At 41.1% G+C, this 24,219-nt stretch overlaps 1 protein-coding gene and 1 long non-coding RNA gene across 3 annotated transcripts in view; both read left to right on the forward strand.

Moving 5' to 3' along the window:
* The first annotated feature begins 10,534 nt into the window (after positions 1-10,534).
* CCDC102B (coiled-coil domain containing 102B) overlaps positions 10,535-24,219 on the forward strand; it is an 85,561-nt gene continuing 71,876 nt past the window's right edge. For both annotated transcript variants that reach the window (XM_081014232.1, XM_081014233.1), the window contains exon 1: positions 10,535-10,914. The gene's annotated coding sequence lies outside the window, so the exon portion shown is untranslated. The remainder of the gene's footprint in view (positions 10,915-24,219) is intronic.
* Positions 17,414-24,219, forward strand: part of LOC308481711 — a 490,911-nt gene continuing 484,105 nt past the window's right edge. The window contains exon 1 of the long non-coding RNA XR_013988837.1: positions 17,414-17,449. This is a non-coding gene — a long non-coding RNA (uncharacterized lncRNA). The remainder of the gene's footprint in view (positions 17,450-24,219) is intronic.

The raw sequence follows: 24,219 nt of genomic DNA on the forward strand, positions 1-24,219 counted from the left end.
CATGTATTTTCTTCAGTGAAATCCTCATCTTTGAAACACTTATGACACATGGTTTTCTTTCTTTCTTTTTTCTTTATGAACCGCAGTCCTGAGAGATACTAGTTGCTCTATTCTGACAGTTACTTTGAAGTTGGAATCTTGTGAGCTATGGAAGCAATTGCACATTCTCTTTGTTTAAGGAAAACAGTGAGAGTACTACTTAAGAGTCCAGTTTCAGTTCCTCAGCCTGACGGTCAGCAAGAAGTCTGCATATGCCTTCCAAGGCTGCATGTGCCTCCCATCTGAATGGGTTTTCAAGAAAGCTGCTAGGCTCTCTGCCAACTTTCCAAACCCTTTTGAGAGCTAGGAGGCCTTGGGGAAAACAGAGGGTGTTCAGGATGCACATACGTACTAGAGGGGAAACTAGTGGTGTTTTTGCCTGTTTTGTACCCACTTTTAGAATTGAAGGTTTTGTTTGCTATTGTGGTTTGCTTTAATGTTGTTGTAAGTTTGTAGCGGGTCAGTCTGAGTGCTGTCCTGATTCCCTTCCAGTTCTTGGGGTCCTGTACCCAGTAAGGGTTAAAATCTGATAAAAGATTCTATTGCTGAACCAGGCAATCTTAAGACAATGACTTTAGCTGGCCACTTAAGCACAATGCTTGTTGTTGTTGTTTAGTTGTTTAGTTGTGTCCGACGCTTTGTGACCCCTTGGACCAGAGCACGCCAGGCACTCCTGTCTTCCACTGTCTCCCGCAGTTTGGTCAAACTCATGTTAGTAGCTTTGAGAACACTGTCCAACCATCTCGTCCTCTGTCGTCCCCTTCTCCTTGTGCCCTCCATTTTCCCCAACATCAGGGTCTTTTCCAGGGAGTCTTCTCTTCTCACGAGGTGGTATTGGAGCCTCAGCTTCAGGATCTGTCCTTCCAGTGAGCACTCAGAATGGATAGGTTTGATCTTTTTGCAGTCCATGGTGCTCTCAAGAGTCTCCTCCAGCACAATGCTTAGCATAACCAAAGAAGTTGCTCTGTGCCATGTGGGTGGGCCTTTCCCCTTTCCACCTGGCTGGCAGATAGAAGAACAATAGGAGAGTAGTTGTGTGGCAGCTGAGCTAAAAGCAGGCTCCAAGCCATGCTGGTTGGGGCACCCCTGTTGAATGAGCAGGGTATAAGTAAAATATTATTATCCTCATTGTTATGCTTGATCGGGTCTGGAATCAAGGCTGTGACTATGGGAGAAGCAAGACCTTTTGGAGAATTGATGCTGCAGGGAAACCACCACCCCATATTATGTTCGGGTTGCATATATGTGTAAATAAACCATATATCATAAAGACGCAACAGTCTCTTCTATTCACACTGAACAGTCCTTGGAAAAGGAAAAATGATCCTATTATTTATTTATTTATTTATTTATTTATTGTTTTAGCTAAAATATTTAAATTTCAGTTCAGTAAAGGAGTGCCACGTTCAACTTTACTCTAAGACAGTGGTGGAAATTAGCTACCAATAACAAAATAGCAAAATAGTCTTTCCAGCTGTAGTCTGTTTTCTTTCAGTTTTATCATGCAGATAAACTATAATGCCTCCTAAGGACCTATAATTTACTAGGGAACATGATCAAGTGTTCATGTAAAGGGATTTGTATTTAGTGACCTTCATAGTTCATAAGGAGAATAAATTCCAATTTTTAATTCCTCCTAGACTAGTTCTTCCCTCTAGGATTAATATGTACATTGCCTGAGGTCAAAGGTTAGCAATGTGGTCTTCCTGTATTTGTTCTGAGGATTGACTGTTTGTGCAAAGCCCCTTTCTGTATAGTTTGAGTTTGGCTTAATCCCAGTTAAATGTGGCTAGGATGGCAGTTTTGCTATCTCAATTTTAAATTCAGTATTAACTTAATTACATCTCATTTCCTGATTCCAGGGATCAGGAATGATAATTTAGCACGCTGCTGATATTTTACTCTTTGTGTCCTGGGCTGTATGAATCCCCATGGGCAGGGCTTTTCTTCAACCAGAACTCACCGGAACTCAGTTCCTGTACCTCTCAGGTGGGCACCATTGCTCTTCTAAGAAAATAAGGGAGGTGTTCCTGGTGAGTTCCGGCAGCTCTTTTTCCAGAAAAATAGCACAGGGGATATGAATGACAACTTCCCTCCCTCAAATTCGCTTTCATCTGTTTTTGCTTCTAATTAGTCTGTCTGTCTCCAGCTGATGGTCCTTCACTCTGCGTTGACTTCAGCTTCTAAATCACACATTTTAAACTCTGCACATCTACCTCTCTCCCATTTGAATGTGTAAAGTCACTGAGAACTTCCCAGTATCCAGATATTCAGACAAGCAGCCACATTAACTCTGTTGCAGTAAAAATGAAAGCTACAAGAGTCTGGTAGCGCCTTACATTCCAGGGGAAGCTTTCGTAGGGGAACAGATAAAATCAACAGGTAGCGAAAGAGTTGACTTCTTTTCCATATGAAAAGCACGACAAGTTAAATGCACTCAGGTTCAATAAACACTTCAGAAAAAAAGAAAAGCAATGTGACCCCTTTCAGGAGAGCAGCAAAGCCACTTCCAGACCTGGCCCAGGAGGTGAGGTTGTGGGCTTCACGCCCACCCCACGTGAGCGGGGGCTGGTTTCAGTCCCTGCGAGAGCAGGAGAATCCCGGCTGCGTCGTCCACCCAGCCAGCCAATCGGGTGGCTGGGGGGCGTGGCCTGCCCTATTTAGGGCCGGCGCGGCCGGGGCTTGCCCTCTTTTGCACTCAGACACTTCAGGCTCTCTCGGGTTTGGTGTTTACTTTAGGGGGCAATGGTGTGCCCAGCGCTGGCCTATATCCTGGCAGGGGGGCCCCATAACCAGAGAATTAACCTTCCTCGAATTCTTTCCGATCGTAGTGGCAGTGCACTTGTGGCCTAAGGATTTTAGTAATCATAGGGTATGTTTTCACACTGACAACCAGGCAGTAGTAGCAGTCCTTTCCAGGCAGGCCGCCCAGTCCCCAAGGGTGGGTGCCCTTTTGCGATCCTTCGTTCTTCTGTGTTTAGAGCTCAATATCCACTTCTCCGCCAAATTTGTTCCTATTGTTAGCAATGACATTGCGGATGCCCTATCTCGTTTTCAGATGGACCGCTTCCGCTCGTTAGCACCGGATGCACAACCACTTCCTCAGCCGTTCCCGGAGCACTTGTGGAGCCTTGGGAACCAGAAGTGATTCAGGGAGTATTAGCCTCGGTGGTGCCTTCCACTTTAAGATCTTATAAGAAAGCTTGGTCGGATTTCTTAAAATTCCGCAGTAAAACCTATGCAACTAGAAGCAATTCCCCTCCCGTCAAGTCAGAGGTTTTATCCTACTTAGTACACTTGAGATGCCCCTAAAACCCTCAACCTACAGGCGGCGGCAATATTCTTTTGCAAGGCAGTTTTTTCCTCTGACCCATGTGCCAATTTTGTCGTGCGGAAGGCCTTGGAGGGCTGGCGCAGGCTACAGCACCCAGCTGCAATATGAGAAGGCCAATATCATATGACATCCTTTACCAAATTCATACAAAGTTGAGAACTGTCTGCTGGTCCAAGTATGAGGCTCGCTTATTCTCGGCGGCATACTCCATCGCCTTTTTCGGTGCACTGCGCGTTGGTGAGGTGGTATACGAAGAGGGTCAGCGTGGTTCCTCCCAGGGTTTGCTATTAAGCGATGTTACGCTATCACGGGAGGATCTATTTTTAAGGATACGCAGTTCCAAAACAGATCAGTACGGGAGGGGGGCTTTGGTTCGGCTCTTGGCAACCGGAAAATCAGGCCCATGTCCGGTTAAGGACACCAGGCGTTTCTTATTTCTGAGGACTAATTCAGCAGGGCCACTATTGATCCATGCAGATGGCTTACCCCTGACACCACACCAGTTCACTCGTGTCATGCGCTTAAAAGGTGCAGCATGCGACTTACCCCTCGCGGAGTTTGCGGCGCACTCTTTTAGGATAGGAGCAGCCACCACAGCAATGCACCTGGGCCTTACTGCTGAGAGGATTAAGGATCTGGGCCGTTGGAAATCGGATGCTTACAAGCGCTATGTTAGAAAAAATTTATGACGGCTTACCTGGGGTTACCTGACCTTGGCCTGTTCTTTCAATTTTCTTGCAGAAGATATGAGGGTGCGCATCTGGATAATCGGGCACAGCACTGTGCATTGGGCCAGAGTCCGCGCCATCAATTCCGGTCTCGGGCCGCACCTTAACTTACCATCTGACATCAATATATCCTGGATCTCTCGGAGGGGAATGCGCTGGGCCAAGATGTTGCCCGCAATTATGGCCAGAGCGGCGGCGGAGGGCCCCCTAGATGCTTTAGTTATGCAATTAGGCGAAAACGATTTAGCTTACTGCAAGGCAGTTGACTTGATGTGGCACATCTTTAGTGACTTTGGGGAACTTAAGGCCTCTTACCCAAACGTCACCATTATTTGGGCCTCGTTGATGGAGAGGCGGGTTTGGAGAGATTGCAGGTGCCCGATAGCCATAAATAGGGCTAGGAAAGCCTTGGATCGGGTGGTGGTGCGTAGAGTGGCAGCCCTGGGTGGGAGGGTCATTGACCACCCGGGCATACGTTTCAACTGCGAGGCCCTCTACCGGCTTGATGGCGTGCATCTTTCGGATGCGGGAAATGATATTTGGCTGATTGATATAGCAAAGGGGATAAGGGATTGGTTTCAGGCATGAGAGTATTGGCGGCGAGTGATTGCTCGTGTGGCAGTTAGGCATTGGTAAGAAGGGGTTAAGAGGCTGTGGGGGGGGGAGAGAAGCACCATCACCTCCCCCCAGAGAACGAAGGGTGGTGCGGTAAAGGACTCCGGGGGGTGTGGCCCTGTCCGAAGCCTATGGAGGTGTGGGCCTAAGGCATGGCCCCGAGCGGTGACCCGGGGGAGCTCCTAGTTGACGTGCCTCAGCAGGAGACTCCCCCACTGTGGTGTTAACCCTTCCCGTGTCTCCAGCAAATGGGCTGGAGCCAGATAGTTGATAGGACCAATGCCTAAGCCAATGCCTCTCATTCCTGAAGTCAATAAAGTTGTGGCCGAATTCACCCATTTAACCTTAAATTCTGGTGTCTGGTGTCTTTATTTATCCTTGGTGGGGGGCGGGAACTCGCCACGCAATTATACATTGATGAGTATGAATCTATTTATGTGCACATTTACTAAAAAAACACCACAACTAAGGCAAAAAACTGTTCAAAGTACAAATCTATGTGAGGGCTTGAATGGGTAGACTGAGGGAAATCTGCTTGAAAACCCATTTTAATTGAATTTCTTTGACATCTCTAGTAGCAGCAAAGATAGAAAGACAATTCATGTGCAAATTTAATGCAAATTGTCCCCTCTTTGATGAGTGGGTCAGAGGCCCATTCTACATACAGTGTACTGGGCCCAGAGAATCCTGGTGACACTCCTGTCTCAGACCACCACTCAGCATCCTGGTTTCTCTGAACTAACCACAATTCAAATAAGCCACAGTATTCCAAATATATGTAAGTGGAAATTGTGGTTTATTCGAAACCAAACAGGTATTATTTCAATGTGTATGAAGGAATAGGAGGGAGAGTGCACAAGCCCAAAGCTATAGACTCCCACTTTAAGCATCTGTGCTGGTGGGCCCTAGGCTATAGTTTGATTGTGGACATATAGATTCTTATTTCTTCCTTTAGATTAAATATTTCCAGTTTCAAACTTTGTCAGTGTGGGAGGATACCATATGATTGTTACTGAAATATGACCAAATAAGCCACTATGACGCAAAATTAGAAGCTACATTAATCTTTTGAGCCAAAAAGTTTCCCATAAATTTTATGTTGTAAAGGGATTAGTACTCAAAGCAAAATGATTTGCAAGACTGCCCTTTGAAAAGGTTCAGTTTTGTAGATATTCTCTCCACCATGAATGAAACGAAAACATAAAAGCAATACTTAGATTCAGTCATCCAGAAATGAGTATTATATCTGAGTTGCTATTGGAATGAAAACGGGAAATCCCTTGGGAACTTATTGTCTGTAGGGGAAGGTTTTTGGTGAGGGGGATCTCAATTGTTGAAATACATGGGGCACAATTGACTGAAAATTAAGTGATTTTAAGTCCTATTGCTTTCAGTGGCGAATGATGCCTAACTCTCCTACTGGAATGAATGTGCTTTGATTTGTTATTTTTCTGTGGGCTTAAAAATTGACATTTGACACAGTTTCATGGAAGGCCTAGAGCAGGGGTCATCAAATTTTTTGAGCCAGTGAGCTCATTTTGAATTAACAGAAAATGTTGTGGGTGCCTGTCACAAAATGGCTAAAAGAGCAGAAACAAGATAGGACTACAAAATCATGTGGTTGTGTGCCGCACTATCAGCCACCTGATCATAGTGGGAAAGGCAGCTATTGCCTTGGGTCACAAAATCCCGAATGACTAGAAGATTGGGCAGAAGTTGCTGCTGGATGAGCTGTCAGAGACGGAGGGCATGGAGGATGCCCTTAGTGGGGAGCAGCCCAAGGGTGTTGACAGAGGCAATAGGAGAGAGCATCAAAGAAGGAGAAGGCCACAGGGTGACCTCTTTCCCATCACCACGAATGTTGTGCTGCCTTTGCCATTGGATACAAACCCATGCCCCCCAGGGAAGCCTGCTCCAAGGAAATCAGTCTTGCAGGGAAGTTCTTGTGAGTGAGCAAGATGCATCTTTAAAGGCTGGTGGGAGGAGCATGCCTGTTTGTCAATACATCTTTGCAGCTCTTGTCCAGTCTTGGACCCTTGATGCTGCTCTTGATCTGTCTAGCCATGCCTTTGGCATTCTGCACCTGAAGCCTGACCTGAACGATTGCTAGCCTAGAATAAAGATTTCTTCCTGCTCACATGCAAGAGTTTCAGTTGTGGAGTTCAGGGCAGAAACCAAGAGACCACATCAGCTACTACCACATTTTCTTACAGAAATAAGTGTTTTTCTTATGTTCAGAATGGATAAAAGGATTGGTGTCCAATCCCAGCACACAATGAAATGTGGGCTTCTTTAAGAGTATGCATTCAGTGGAGGAAGGCTGAGTCATTATACAATGACATTATGTACCAAAAACATGTTATTGACACATTTATCAATGAGACGTGCAAAAAAAAAAACCCCACATTAATGAGAAATGGCAACATATTTGCATCTATTTTAGAAATGCTGACTTCTGCTGTTCTAAGTGACTTTTGACCTAGGTTAATACTCCAAGGAAAATTAAATACTTTTTCCTTGTCTTCTATAAGTTTTGGATTAATCATCTTTTTCCTTTGTATCTGCCTAGAGCTGGATTTTACTGTTAAGGGACTCAGAGTTTTGCTTTTCTCCTTCCTGTTAATGCTCCCACTGCTAATATGAACTGCCCTGTAAAATTCTGCCTGGCATATAGCCAGAGATGAAATGTACCAGAACAGAAGGAAATCCACCCTGACTTTAGTGAGGAGATGAGCAGCACAACTGATGCTGTAGAAATAGCCATCCATCAAACCATGTAGTTTGAGCTATCAACATTATATTCTAATCAGCCAGTTGATGAGTGATTCCTTCTAAAGCAAAGATTCCCCAGTTGTCTTCTCTGGCAAATGCATCTTTATGGAATTTAGAATAAAGTTTTTCAATTCCATGAGATTTTACAGGAAATGTTAAATAAAGAGCCTAAGTGCACATTGCCTTGTTGTCTGAAGTGTTTGTGTTTGTTGTAAAAATCTCAGTCATGGAAAACTTGTTTTGCGTATTGTACAGGTCTTGGCACACAAGTCTTGCATGTTGTTTGATCAAATATTTATTTCTCTCTAGATGGTTTTCATAATTTTATGGTACTTTCCTATGTGAGCCAAAATGTATACGCCTTGAACGTGTCCTCTGTGTCTCAAGACAGATCTAAGGTCTGTGCTTTTCAAAACTGTTGAAAAGTCCAGAGTTCATGGGGAAATAGAATGTTCTTTAAAATAAAGTGATTTTCTTAAGTTCACACAGCTTCAGGGAGGAGCAAAGTACAAAACAGCAAAGTAAAAACCATTCTCTTCATGTTAGATGATTTAAGGAGCACATGCAGCGTTTTTGGAGAGGGAGAGCAAGTTAGAAGATATATGAGAGTAATGATCTGTTGCAAGAATTTGTTTGAGAATGTAATCCTGTTTAATTTTACATTTGCTTTCATGTTTCTCAATTACTTCCTTGTACATCTAGCCCCAAAATTACATTTCCAATAAACAAAGGGCCAGACCTAATACACAAGAGAGTTCACTAATGGAAGCATGTGGGACCAGTGACAGGCTTGCCTAACTGGGATTTGATGTATAGAGGAGACTTTGTGTGAGCCATCAGCTCTGCGCAATGCCTGTAAACAACTCAAAAGAAATGCCTACTCTGGTTATGAAAATAATACTGGTCAGAGAACAGCTCCCTTGTGGGGGGTGCCAGTTCCCCTAAATTAATTGAGTTAAAGGCTCATCTAACCTATTTTTCAAATCTCCCAGGAATAGATGCTGTACATCAACCCAGGCAACTTGTTCTAATACTCCAATTTTATGCTGTGTTTTGCAAAATAACACAAGCTCAGTAGTGGGGGAAATCAGTATAATATTTTACAATGTGCATAAAATCACAGGCTCAGTATTTCTTTTAAAAATTATGCTGCTTTTAAAAGTGAAAATCTTCTCAAAACAATTAACAACAACATATACATAAATAATTAACTAAAACAACAGCATTACAACAACATTTCCAGATCAACATTAAAATGTCAATAATAGTTACAATCTTAACTTAAAAAAATATAAAACCAGCATCAACTGAAAGCAGATTAGACTACCCAAATCATTAAGGGTTCCTCCGGATCACCTGTTTATTGAGCGTTCATATTGATTGGCTTGCACAAAGCTTGCAAAGTGGTTAGACTATGTCCGGTTGAGCATTCATCCTGATTGGCTTGTGGAGTGTTTGCACATCCTCCTGTTAATCATTCATTGATCCCACACTTTTCAGTGCATTTCCCCATCACTTTCCAACTGTATTCTTTTTGCACTAGGATGACGAAACACTTTAATCCACTTTAATGGTTCAAACTTGATGAGCAGTTTAGGATGCAGCTGATCTCTGGCTGAACTCAGCTCAGCCAGGCTCAGTCAGAAATACGTCCTAAACCCCAGCCCAGGATCAGTCCCTCAGTGTTAAGATCTTTTAAAAACTATTATGACATAAGCAGAGATCCAGTACCTCCCTTACACTTGCAGATATGCAGTGAGGTTAACAGTGCAATTGGTGTATTTGAAGAGAATGGTGATGCTGATACTGTGCTGGTTCTCAGCAAGCCAAACAAAGGGATAAATCAGGAACTGGCACCTGCTGGCCAATCTTAAGGCACGCCAAAGCAACAACAGCAACCACACTTCATGAAACAAATCAGATTTCACTATTTGTCTCTAGTCATCAGACCATCACAAAACCAGAGCTTAACAAAGTGAACTTACATATCTATATGAAAGTAACACAAGTTAACATAGATAAGGCTGACACAGACCCAAATGAAACCATGTTCAACAAAACAAACTTTAAATTCTGAACATTCCAGATATATTGCATTTACCCTTGGGTTTGAATTAGTGTTAAAAGAAATCAAACTTACACAAACCTGAATAAAATTATGTAAAACCTGAAATAAATAGAAACATAAATATACTTAAAATTCTGAATCTCCCTGGCAACATAGAGCATTCTTCCTAAACATTTACCCATTGTCAATTACTGCAGATACAAAACATGTAGTTGTTTCAAGTTACATATTTATCTCTATAACACAGCAGATAAATTACAGCCCCATGGACCGATCTCTCCACATATCTCCCTAAAGTATGTGCCAAGCTTTATTCCCTCAGCACATGATACTAAGGAAAATATATAACAATATGTACCGTGGTTGTGGTTATCCAAAGCAGCTGAAAAATCAAGGCGAATCAACAGTCGTGCTCTGCTGGTGTTCTCCTGACACAAGTCATCTTACAGGGAAACCAAGGCACTTTCTGTATCAATACTGGGCTTGAATCATGACTGAAGTGGGTCTAGAATATCAGTCTTCTCCAAGGGTATGTGGCCTCTACAGAATCTCCAATTGTTTGGGAGAAATTTACAGATTAAGTTACACCACGAGTGCACATGTGTATGCTCTTATGTACATGTGTGGCACCTCTAAGGGAAAGGGCAAAATCTGTAGAAGTGGCTGTCCCAGATCTGCAATTCAAATATTAGTGTGTCCTTCAGAAACATGGAATCCATTGCTGAGACAAGGAAGTCTACAAATAAAGCAGTTATATGTGTAGTTTTAGTGGACAGGTGACAGGGACCTCAAGCATACATGTCTACTGTGTGTTTTGAGATATTTACAAACGCCATTTTCTGCTTCACATTTTACAGTGTACACTTGCAAGACTGTGCATATACGTTAGTATTTTGGTTTGCAAATAAGCACAGTACAGTGCAAATCTACCTTGAGTGTGGTATGAGGATATGTAAAACGTAGGCATTTATTAAAATTACACAAAGGAGAGTGTATAATTGCCCCCCTCCCATTTGTGAGATTTATTCTCTGTAAAATGATAGGGATTTACTCATACGTTGCACAAGTGAGGGCAGGGAGATGTTAGTAAAGCTTAGTGGTAGACAAGGGCAACCAGAAAAATGTTTTATATTGGCTTAATGCCATTGTATTAAAAGAAATGTGTTGTGGTATTAGTTTTGATAAAGCCTGGCCAATAGGAATTTCTTTTCCATTTAGTGTGGAGTGGCTTTAATGCTGGAAATAAGCCTGTTGGCCGGCCCCCAGAGCCGTGCAGATGAGAAAAAGATGCAGGAAATTCTCTTGTTTACTCATGTCTGTAACACTGAGAAGCAAGAACAGCTCCTCGAACCCACAGGGTAAGGGGTGTTTGTCTCTTTATATCTCTTTTTAAAAAACTGATGTTGTCAGTTGTTTGTGACAGAAATGAAGAGAAGATAGGAGAGTGGTGCAAGTGAGGGAGAAGATTTTGAATGTATTATTAAACTGGACTTAACTAGATTTCATCTCCCATTTGTTTCAGCTCTCTTGGTAATAACTTTTATGGCATTATATTAAATTATTTTTAATGTTTAAAATTTGAAGCATGCTCAATTACTCTCAGTGTTTATTTAATGTGCCTGGCAAATTTTCATCCCTTTTATGTTTTAGGTATTAAGTACTTAATGTTTATGCACAGGCAATAGCAACCTAGAATGCTATAAATGTATATATAACAAAATATGTCACACAGTTCTTTTTTCCCTCCGTTAAGTAGAAAAAGGTGTTAGCATGTAGGATAGCTTATGATATTCAATGAATGTTGCTCATATTCTGATCTCTTTGGACTCTGGCACTTTGTTAGGACACTGTGCAGGCAGGATGTTTTTAGCTTAAAATGTGCAGCATGTAATTCTAAAAATCCTGATGGTCTTTTGAAAAATTACTATAGGCAGACTGTTTCTCTGTTTTTTAAAATTATTTCCTTTTTAAAAAGCCTGGTTTCAGCAATTCAAAACAACAACAAACAAACAAACAAAACAAAACAACACCCTCACCTGACTGTGAGTAGAAAGGGTTGCTGTTTGCTTTTGGATCTTTGAGAATAAGCTGTTGACACCAGGAGGCAAATGATAGCTAACAAAAGTTACCATTGATGCCGCATAATAGAAATTTGGTTTACCTTGATATAGTAGGGCAGAATTGCAAAGCAGAAGCAAAGGCTGTTTCCTGAAAGTTTCAAATGTCCCTGCTGATGTAGTGCAACACAATTAAATTGATGTAATAACATGAACAGAGCTATCGCCCCGAACTGAATGAGAATACATCTGTTGGTGGCATCAGCAAAAATCTGACCAGGAAATTCCTTCAGTGACACTCTCCCACAATATATTCCATATTATCCATAAACCATTTGGGCCATATTGCAAGTTCTTTCAGATTTTCAGAGGCAGCCGTACTCTTTCCTCAAATCCTAGGTTGATAGATAATTTGTCATTTACATGCCTGTTGGGAAAATGCAGTGCTCAAATAACCCTGTCTCATAAATCCTGAACCCCCTCACTTGGGGAGAAGGGCAGGGGGAGAGCAGCAGCCCAGTTTCAAAGATCTTACATTGCTTTTTAGGTTTTGCAAGCTTCCAGGAAAGAGGAGTTTCGCAATATTCTGGAACAGCTGTAGAGAACATGTCTCACATTCTCAGATTTAGTAAATGGATGCCATTATCATGTCCTCGGAGAACAGTAAAAGCCCCGGTGGTTGTCAAGTGATGATGAAATCTTTTTGATATGTTGCAAATAAATAAATATTTATAAGGGAAGATCAGATCCATAGCTTATGCCAAGACAAATATTGGAAGGCACTGCTGGGTCTGGAACACAACTGCACTGCCTTCCTAGCAAATTACCATTTCGATAGGAGGATTTGACTGATTATTCAGTGCGTACAGTGTGCTGTACAACCATATTAAGGGCAAAAAAAAAACATAGTGGAAATGGATGCATATGGGGTCCCCCCATAAGATGATGGCCATAACTTGCTCTAGAGGTTTCAGGGCACTTGATACCAGATCACTGCTGCAGAGTTCTTTTGTCTGCAGATGATACTGTAGTACACTAATGTGCTGTTTTCCTTGGAAGATGGATTGGGACAGAGGCTGCCTGGCTCACTGGTTGCTCATTTTTTTTCTTTTAAATTGGTTGCCTTTCTCCATACCATCATGTGCTGGAGGGGGGCCTGGTAGGAAATTTAGTCCAAGATGATTCTTGATGCAGAAAACTCTAAGCAGAACGGCCCCAACAAATGGTGCTCCAGCCTGTGATCTCCAGTAAGGATCCCAGATCATCAGAGTGTGTGGGCCAAATAACTGGGCGATTTGGGTGGGATCTTCTCTCCCCTTTTGAGTTGAAGTTGTCAGATCAGGGCTCCCACAAGAGGTCTCTTTTGCTTTGTTTCTCTGACCTTCACCATGTCTATGTTTTCTTCTATCTGATGTTTCTCCGGCTCCCTGAGTTTTGCAAGAAGTGAACTTTCTTGTCTGTGAAGCATTGAAGAGTTCTGGATTTTTATTTTCTTAAAGCACAGAAGCAGGTTTTTTTTTTAAAAAAAAAGAGTTAGAAGCTTCATTTGAGGTATTTTTGTTTTGTTTTTTAAAGAAGAATCTATGTTGCTCTGCATTAACCAAACAAACCTAGAGCTCTTCAGAACTCTGCAGGGAACACGTTTGACAGCCTCATGTTGTAAGGCATATCAGCAGACACACACAAGCACCAGAAAATCAGAACTGGCTGGTGGAACGGTAACTCAGAAATTCAGTTGCATATATATTCTGCACTTCTGGTATCACAAACAACAAAAATGGTATAGCACTGTAAAAATACTGAAGGCGGATTTCCAGGGTGTGAATAGGAAATTTATCCTGTATTGTACACATATCAAAATAATGAAATAACTCCTCTTTTTATATATGAAGCCCGAGCAGTTGTGTTTCACACATCTGTTTTACCCAACACTTTTGATTTACTGCCAGGACTATTTCATCTCACTGTAGCTGTAAGCGTATGTCTCAGTACATTTCCCTTTTCGGGTAGAGCATATGATTTAAAATGCAGTACTCGACCTGCTAGTTACTTAACAGAATGTCACTTCTTCATGGAATCACTTTCCCTTAACGCATCAAATTATTTACTGTTGATGAACCTGCCTTCTGCTAATCAGACTTGACACCATGTTGAACGACATATTTGAAAGGAAGGAAAACTCACTGCATTTATATTTGAGTTGGAGGTTGGAAAAAGTCCTCTTTGTAGAGAAAAAAGCTGTGTGGAGGAAAATGGTGTATGTTAGTGTCCAAGTTCAGTCTGGTTTTGATCGGTGGAAGAGTTCGTCGTAATTGGAGAAGGTGCGAGGAACAGTACAACTACTTCCGATATCTGATTTGGACTGACCTCTTATATGACTGTAGGCCAGCATACAGGCCTGGTTTTTGTAGGGCAGTTTTTCTCTTGCTTTACCTTTGTTTAACCTTTAATAATTGCCGGTGATGTAAGAAAACAGTTATTTCTGAAATCTTTTGCTCAGCTGGCCTGTGATGAAAATGTATTTTTGCTATGTAGTGCCAACAAAATGGCATTATCGTTACATATGCTTGGAATGGGTCACCTGGAAAAGTATAATGGGGGAAAGCAGATGTGAGTTTCAGACTAATATTTCCCCACACTGAATATGAGATGCTAAACAAACAAAAATGGTATCTTGATCCAGCAATATAGAATAGGATCCAAAACAGTCGTGAAATCTGGTTCCATATTTTGGTGGAATTTCCATTGGATTCAGTGGACCCTTTCCCCAAATAAGTGATCATAGGATTGCAGTTTTACTTCCATAAACCTTTTCTACAAATCTATGCTTAGAACTTGGGTTGGATAGAAAGTGAAGCTTGAAGAGTTAGTTAGCTTAGTTTTTCTCTGAGTAAACCCATTGAAATGGATATATTTAGGTTCATTAATTCCAATGAGTCTGCTCTATATTAAACCTTAGTTTGCATACAAGTCCTTGTCCCAAGAGGAGAGGGAATAACTCTAGGCAAGTGATATCTAGCTTGGGGGGCTCATTTCACAAACCTAATGATATGCAGATTGATTCTATATTAGATTTGTAATAGATTGAGAATTTTCAAGTCCTAGTGGCTTACCAGATGTTCCTTTTAATGCTTACAGGTTTCCAATTTCAGATAATATCAGAATTAGTTTAATTCAATAACAAGTTGCTGGATGAACACGAGCCATTTACCTCCTGCCAGCTGTATATTCTCTCTAATTCACTTATAGTTGCCTCCCCCTGAAAAAATATTTTTTTTCCTTTACTTTCTTGCCCTAAAAAAAATAAAAATAAACAAACTATGGGTGACAGCCAACCCCCCAAGTGGCTTCTTTCGAAAGCAGCTTGTGCATAATACATTCAGATATAGATGCTGTTGGATTCATATTTCAGAAAATTTCTGGACACTACCTGTTTTCAGAAGGATTCTGCCATGCAAATGTTTCCTTTTGAGAGTGAACTTTAGCAATTTTTTCTATTATACTTCCTTCAAAGAGCTCCAAGTGGCTTACAGGTGACTCCCAGGTAGTCTTTCATTGAGGCATTTGAAATGGTGAGACGAGCTTCAGCCTGAGAACTGTGTCACGTATCTTCAAATCCCTTTATCTAATACCCTACCACAAAGGGGCTGGACCTTTTGTAGCCTGGGGGACACTTTCTCTCTCTCATGGAACCCTCTGGGAGGTCATATGCTAGCGGTGGGTTGGGCAAGGACCAAAAGTAGATGGATCAGTAGGTGTGGCACTTGTACAGCCGGCCATATTCCAGCCGTGTAAAAGTCAGAGGTTCCTCCACCTACAGACACATATCTCTCCATTGAGGAAAGCAAAAGGTATGACCACAGTTCAAGGACACAATCCAGTCAAGCAAAAACACTTGTGATAGCAGAACAGGGCTGCTAAGAGGAGAGTTGTGGATAGGTGGTGTCGTCTAAGGAGGTCACATGGTCCAATGAGAGTCCCGAGGGCCAGATACAATATTCTGGAGGGCTACTTTTGGCCCCAGGCCTGAGTTTCCCTACTTCTGCTGAGCCATAATAAAGCCTATGTTCATGTAAATGTGATAAACACTTGTTCTTTTGTCAGTCTACATCTGTCTGCAACTTTTTCTTCCCTGCACTGAATGTTAGTTTCTAAGCTACTCAGGTCAGGGGCCTTTTCTTTAATACTTTGTAAAGTGTCGCCAAGCTTGATGATTTATTTAGCACAGAGAAGGGTTCAATCCCAAACCCACTGATGAGGGATTAATCCTCATTGTTCAAAATGGAACTTTCCTTTCTGAGAAAAGATTGCACTGTAAATCTAATTAAGAACAGTCTTTTGTTTTTAGAATAAATTAGATTTTATTGTGCTATGATGCTCTGTTTTACAACACACACACCCTGATTACATACCATGCCTATCTAAACATGTGTTATTAAGTTAAATGGGAAGGGAGACAGCTCTCCAAACAGGAGAATTGACCGGGCTTCTTCCTCCCAGTACTTTTTACCTTCCCTTTACTTACATTATGGAAACAACAGCAAGAAGGGTTTTCTTCCCTCATCCCTTCTCTTTAGTCCTTCATCAAAGTTGTCATTGTTCACATAAATGAAGGAAAGATATGAATTTAATGGAAATAGATATACAAATAAATTAGTCATATTTGCAAGATAATCAACTAGACATTTTAAACTACTTACGATCGTATCCTAACAGGAAATGCATTTGATGGTTAAATTATGAAACAATTAGGAATATTTTGACTAGTACCTAATTTATTTAAGTCTCATATTTGCAAGTAATTACAATATAAATATGGAAAGTGAAATATATAAAGTCTTTATATATTGAATGTATTAAATCTCAGAAGTCTTCTCTATTACAGCTTCCAAGTCTTCTGGAAATAATTACAATTTTATGCCTGGTTTGAGAAGAAATATGAAGGATAGACAACAGCCTTCAATCTAGTAGTTCAGGACTGATAAGACCTGAATAATGAAAATATATTTCCTGTTTGCAGAATGCATTCTGTAGTCCATCTGGTTCTGCTGAAAGAATGCTAATATAATATTATTTCCATAGTTTCAACACATGCTGGCAGTTCTGTTATTTTGTTGTATAGAATGTGAGAGCACAATACACCCTGGATTATTCACACCACAGTTGATTTGGGGAATGGTGCTCAACAGGAATCAGTTTGGAACCAGTGTCCCAACATGAAACAGAGTATGTGACTGTTGGACAACTTGCAAGAAAGCTAGCTCTGTGATTTTTAGCCAGTGGTAGAGAGACCACCAGTGATCTGTGCTGTATTTTCACATGGTCACTGTGCCCATAGCAGGAGAGCTGGGAGGATAGAGGGGAAAGGTAAAGCATTAAAGATTTCTTTAACATTCCATCGTATATCACTAGGACTGTAAATTAAAAAGCAGTTGTCTCTCCAACTATACATGTGGCTGCAGTTAAAATGTCAAAGAAACCTCTTATTTTATTTGTTTGTTTGCTTATTAGTTTCATTTCTGAACTGCCCTTCATCCCATAAACATAATATACAGTAAAACCTAGAACCACCCCTAGAACATTATACAGAGCAGAATTATTCCAAGTAATTCAGTAATCACTCTAGTGTTCTGTTCTCTTCCATTCATGTCTATAGCTCATATATCTATATACAGTGGTACCTCGGGTTACAGATGCTTCAGGTTACAGACATCAGGTTACAGACTCCGCTAACCTCAGGTTAAGAACTTTGCTTCAGGATGAGAACAGAAATTGAGTGGCGGTGGTGGGAGGCCACATTAGCTAAAGTGGTACCTCAGGTTAAGAACAGTTTCAGGTTAAGAACGGACCTCCAGAACGAATTAAGTTCTTAACCTGAGGTACCACTGTCTAACACATCACATCAAAATGTAGAAGTTGAATTTCAATTTTGAACTTTTCAAACATCAATCTGTGTGGTGAATTTAAGGCAAGAAAATGCCGTAGACTGCCAAAAATACGCTAGAATAGCTGGGAGACAATGCTAGAAAGCTGCATGACCCTGGCCTCATGGCCACAGCAGTCCAGTCCAGGTAAACAACTTCAACACTGTTTAACTGTTCCCCACCACACTATGGTTTAAGAACTACTGCTGATCTAGCTTTCTGGAAGCATGATGGACACAAAGACCATTTGGGGGGCAAGCGGATGATCCTGCTCAATAGCAATACACCTAGGACTGTATCCAACGAAGTTGTCCCATTAGTGCAGAGACTTCCTCCTCTTCCTGTGCCCCACCTTCAGCCCCAACTGAATTGAGATTTACTGAATGACCGGCTTGGGGCTGGAACCAAACCTTGTCAACAATGTGTACCCCTAGTATTTTTTAATATACCTAATATGTGACTTTCTCACACAAAATGGACAGAACAGGCACAGCAGAAAGATATTTAAACAACATTTTGTAGGGGCACTTTGACCCCTAGCACCTTATAAGTATGTTTTCCCCCAGTCATACCAGTGGGGCAGAATTGATCCCAAAAGCCCTAATAGTGAGCAACCAGCTATCTAAGAAATGCTCACAAGCAGGACATGTGAATGCAACAGTCTTCTCCCACTTGTATATTCCTTGAGTCTAGGGACGATCCCTTCCTGTCTTTGAGCATGAGGCTTGGGGCCCCTTTGGGTCTGCATCACTTGAGAAGCTAGGACAAACCTTTCAAAAAATCTGAAGAAGTGTGCATGCACACAAAAGCTTATACCAGAACAAACTTAGTTGGTCTATAAGGTGCTACTGGACAATTTTTTATTATTTTTATTTTGACTTGCAAAAAAATGTAAGCATAAGATCAGACTAACAGTCCAATGGGAAAAGGATGGCTAGAAAGAATTTGATATGGGAAGACCACATGTTAAAGAGAATGTATGGCCACTTCATTACCTCCCTCGTATCTCCAGTGCCATTTAATTAAAATATGTGCTGTGACAACATCATGCACAGTATTTTCCCACTTCCCAAAAATGGAACCCAATGAAGCAGAGAAGCATAAGAAAAATCTGAATGCAGTAGCATCATACAATGCATTTTTTATCGATGTAAATCTTACTAAGGAAAAACTGCAGGACATCTCAGTTGGTGGTGGCCTGCCCATTGCTCCAAGGAACCCGGGTGGCGCTGTGGGTTAAACCACAGAGCCTAGGACTTGCCGATCAGAAGGTCGGCGGTTTGAATCCCCGTGACGGGGTGAGCTCCTGTTGCTTGGTCCCAGCTCCTGCCCACCTAGCAGTTCAAAAGCATGAAGTGCAAGTAGATAAATAGGTACAGCTCCGGTGGGAAGGTAAACAGCGTTTCCATGCGTTGCTCTGGTTCGCCAGAAGCGGCGTAGTCATGCTGGCCACATGACCCGGAAGCTGTACGCCGGCTCCCTTGGCCAATAAAGTGAGATGAGCGCCGCAACCCCAGAGTCAGTCACGACTGGACCTAATGGTCAGGGGTCCCTTTACCTTTACTTTACCCATTGCTCCATAAGCTGTAGCTATACTTATGAACATCTTGAGCCCACAGTGTTATACACCCACTCTATATGCCTTTCGCTTGATAATAAATCTGATTCTAGCCATTTTGTTCTTAATGGGGGCCATGATGCTTCTTCATAACATCCCAATTAACAAGGAGAGCTAGTTAGAAGTAGTAAAAGGAGCAACCAGGCAAACACACTGTGTGCCTCAAAAGCCACAGATGGTTGATAAATTGGAACAAATGAATATTGGTTCCTTCACTTCTTGAAACACCATTAATCACACAGCTGAGAATAATTTTCTTAGATGCAATTCTAGAATTAAGTTCAGTTGGTGAAGTCTAGCAGTTGACGTCAGGTCTAGAGGCTGACAAGCTAGAGCTTTATAATTATATTCCATTCACTGAACACTGTTTTAATGGGTATGGTGATCTAGAATTTTTCAGCAAATGGATGCAGTAATTTAGTGCTGGGTAACAAATGTACATTCCAAATTGGACCTAACATTGAGCTCCCTCTTATGTTTTCATGTGCCCAGATGCAAGTGTGATGCTAAAAGTATCACAAGTTAGTAACAGGTTTTCTGGTTGTCTGGGCATGTGGCAAATTATTTCATGAACACAATTCACCATATGCAATTCAAACTAGGCTGAATGGTTTGAAAACCACTCCCAAAATGGCTCATACTGGGGCCATTATACTGGGGCCTGAGTACATATTAATTTCATGTATAAAACCTGTGCCTTTTGTCTCTACTTCACAAAGAGAAGGTAAGAGGTGGTATCACACAATCTCCTCATTTACCTTGTGCTGCAAGAGGAAGTCAGAAGAATTGAAAAATATAAGTAAGTAGGTAGTTAGGTATCTATGTAATGAAATTCTCATGGCCTTTGGCTAGTCCAATAAACTGATTGATATATATTGAGAGAGAGAGAGATGTATAATATATATAGTTTTTGGATTTTATTAACTGTAAGCCACTTTGAGGCAAGAGTGGCAACCTATACATGCTATACTAATTGTAGTAATAAAAATACATCACCCCTTCATAGTTTGAAACAGTGTTAATCCTCTTTAAAATATTAGATTCTAAAAGCACTGGGAAATTGCCCCATTGTCTCTGTATATTTTTCTTTTTTAAAACAAAAACCAAAAACTGTATGCTGATGGATTTTCATTTATTGCTCTTTACTGAAATGTAATCTTGCCCCATGCAGTGTAGGAACAATATCTCATCTGGCCAATTCTCCTATATCCTGCTCTCAAAATAAGACAAATCAAAGAAGGTGGGTTGTATCCAACATTGGTCATACTCCAAGTAGCCCTATAGAAATTAATGGGCTATGACTAACTTAGGTCTTTTCATTTCAGTGGGCTTACTCAGAGTAGAAATTAGCTAAATACAGTCCAGTAATAGCACCACCAATGGATGATTTGCAGGCAGTCCTTTGTCACAGGATGTGTCAAAGCCACTTTAAATCAAAGACCCATGTACATTCAACTTTTATCCTTGGTTACTGATTTAGCAGAGAGAGAGAAATGTATGAAATCACATTGTTGGTGGATGGGATTTATTGGCTTAACATCTGAGGAGATTCAGGAATGTAACTAATTGCTTCCGAAGTCAATTGTAATTTATTTTAAGTAAATTGTCTCCAGATTTGCCTTTCCTTGCTAGACAAGTCCTCTTTTTTAGGTGTTTTGCCAATAATGTGATCTCCCTGATAAACAGGCTGTCATGGAGTCACTGCATGCCAATCAACTGAATTTTTGCACATGCAAGTTCACTGCTACAGAATTTCATCTGCAGAATGCACTTAGAGAAGTTTTGTTGTCTGCAGACAATCCCTAGAGTATAGACCCATCTGCTTATAATTGGTCTATAGCCCCAGGCTAACCAAATATCTAGTATCACCAATGGACTGTGTCAGCAGCCCTTCCAGGCTACAGTGCATGACGCATTTTCTTCAGTGCATTCTCTTAATTATCTCATGTGCCCATGTAGGGTAAGAGGCATGGGAAGAAGCATAATAGCAGTGCACGATGCCAGGGGGGAAATGTTTCCAGCTATGAGGAACTGAACCAGTGGGAAGCAATATCTCATCCGCTGTATGTTATTAAAAACAATTCCTAATGCAAAACATTTAATACAGTTCATCCATATGGCTTGGTTTTCCTACCAAATCTCTGCACAGAGAATTGCATTTTTCACCTGGTGGGTTCATTTTATAAATCATAATCCCTCCCTTCTAAACCATAATCCCTCCCTGAAAAGTCATCTGATCATAATTATGGTTTTTCCATATGTGCCTCCACCCCCACCCCTGTTTATCACACACAAAGCCCAGAAATGGTGCTGTGATGTATAAGATGTATTTATCAGAGACATAAAAAACTGAACCTGTCTTCTGTGGGATAACCAACATGCTTAAGTCTAATTAATGCATGATGGGGTTAAGACCACAGAGTAAGCTGTTCTGCCAGGCTTAGCTCACCTTGGGAGGGACTAGGTAATCAAGCCTTCAGTCTACCCAAGAAGCTCAGACCATGACTCTTACAAGTCACTCTTGAGTTCTTACACCAATAATGCAGGAACTTTCACTACTGTAACTAAGCCAAGTTTTGCTGGCTGTGCAACTTTTTCTGAATGCTGTATGGAAAACCCATGAATCCAACCTTTGGAAAGTTTGTAAGTAAACCATTTTTAACTTACCAAGTGAGTGGTCTTTATCTATGCTAGGGGAAGAGAGGAGTTTTGGAACTCACAAGGGCATATTTTAAAGGTCGAACAGCCTATATTTCTACACTGATGCATATTTTCTGACTTTGAATATCTGTCACCAAAGGGTACTTGCCCCAGAATTCAGCAATTTATAGCCCTTTGCCAACAAAGCAGGTGAAAACAGAAACCTGTTGGGCATTCTCTACCTCTCAAAGTTTGTAATATATTGCAACACTGTTGGGGGGGGGTCCGTCTCCTCTTTTTTCCTTCTAGAAAAACTGCAAACCGCTCTGAAGCTCTTTTAAGAGTAAATGGAAGAGAGCAAGTGAGAAATTGATAGCGGGAGGCTTTAGCTAAATCTTTGTGATGCTAGGGCAGCATGGCTGCCCATGTAGCTGGTCCAGAGGCCGCAGCCCAAGTGATGAGAGGTGTTCCTTATCAGGTTCCTATCATGCCAGTGCTGAGGGATCTGCACTGACTGCCTGTTAGTCACCAAGTTGGTGTTCACGCAGTGTACACATTGCATATGCACATGCAGAGCTCTAAATAAATCTGAACCAGGTTACCTGGGGAAAAATATTCTCCTGCACTGCCGAGTAAGGACATTGCAATCAGCTAATCAATGGCACCGAGTTAGTTTGCCTGCAGCCTGATTATTACTGGTTTGTGGTAACACGATGGCAGGCTTATTCATTTGTGGTACCAGTGTTGTGGAATGCCCTCCCTGCTGAAATACGAGAGGTGCCAATCAGTACCTCTGCCTCCTGAGGACACATTTGTTTAGGTAAACATGCTCCTGAATTTGAACTTCTGATCATACTGTTTTCGCTGTTTTTAAAGAGTTCTAATTGTTTTTAACTCACTTGTTTTATTTTGGATTTTAAGGAAGGTTGTTATGATGGTCTGATGGAATTGTCATTGTGTATTGTGTGATTGTTTTATAATTGATTTTATAGTTGTTACCTGCCTAGAAACCCTTTGGGGATATAAGGAGAGTATGAATTAAATAATAATAATAATGGTGTGCAGTTTTTCATTCTGCTGATAAAGGGCAGTTTAAATTGTGTGACATTTGACATTCACAACTGTCTTTTTGTTTGGTGATGGGCAGATGTAATTTGCAACTTCATCCTTATTCAAAATTGTGTGTCCTTTATATTTTGTGTACTTTAATATAATATATTCATGTTCTTGAGACTTTGGAGGGTTTTAGTCCCCCAATCTCAAGGGCAACATTTCCAGGAAACAGGACTGACAAACTCAATGCTTTTTTAAGTCATCTGGGTGGTCTTCAGACTCTGAATGCTGTCAGCTAAACTCAGCTGCAGAATCTATCAAAAGCAGTGGGAGAACCAAGCAGTGTTGGATGAGTTTTATCTATGTTCTGGATAAGGAATTGTATACATTTTCTTTTCTTTGGCTTTTGGTCTGATCTTATACACTTGGAAACATTTTAAGGCTATAAAGTATAACGTGGACACTTTAAGTGGAAACATAAATATCTTTAGGAAGGCTACCACGTTGTCTCAGTAATTTATAAACTGAGAGTGGAGAGAAACTATAGACATGAAATATTCTGATGGCCTGTAGGTATATGGTGTGTAATACTAGATACATAAGGATGCATTACTCTTAAAATGGCTATTTCTCCCCTCTCCATTCATTCTGCAATGACATGGTTCTAAGAAATAGTCCAAATAGTTGTTTGACCTTACAGCTGCCACACAGACCATGCTATGCAATGATCAGCAAGGTTCTTCATGCTTGGCAATAGAGGGGTGGTTAAAACTTTTTAAAAATCTGATTGTGTTTGAAACTTGACTCAGGAGGACAAATCACATTCTAATGGGTGATGTGAAGAGAAGGGCAGTTATACGTCTGATTCCACATAATAGATTGTCGTATCAAATTAGGTTTGTTTAGACAAAAAGTAAATTAACTTTGGCTATATAAATTAACAAAGGAGCTTTAAAGGAACACTCCAGCATGGCATAGCTGAATTACCACTTATCAAGCAGTTCCGTCCTATTCTTTTCAGCTCTGGATAGGGGCAATGGCTTTTTGTTCTTCTGCAGGCATGAATTTACTAAGCATTCATATGATATCACCAATTGCGCTATCACCAATTCCTGATGGTGTGAAGGGCCACTGTGCTTATTATGCACCTGAATGGACAGACTAGCCCTTCTCAGAGTAGACCTGTTGAAGTGAATAGGCATGGCTAACTTAAGTGCATTCATTAAGTGCATTCATTCTGAATTATTATTATTATTTGTTGTTGTTACCTGCCTTTCAACCCAAGGTCCTAGAATTAAAAACAACCTTGAATGCAACTCTGTACTTTTTGCATTTCATTGGGAGGAATTTAGTGTTTTTTGAGCAGAAGCA

Source organism: Podarcis pityusensis, assembly GCF_964106645.2.
Source record: "Podarcis pityusensis genome assembly, chromosome: 7".
NCBI lineage: Eukaryota > Metazoa > Chordata > Lepidosauria > Squamata > Lacertidae > Podarcis > Podarcis pityusensis.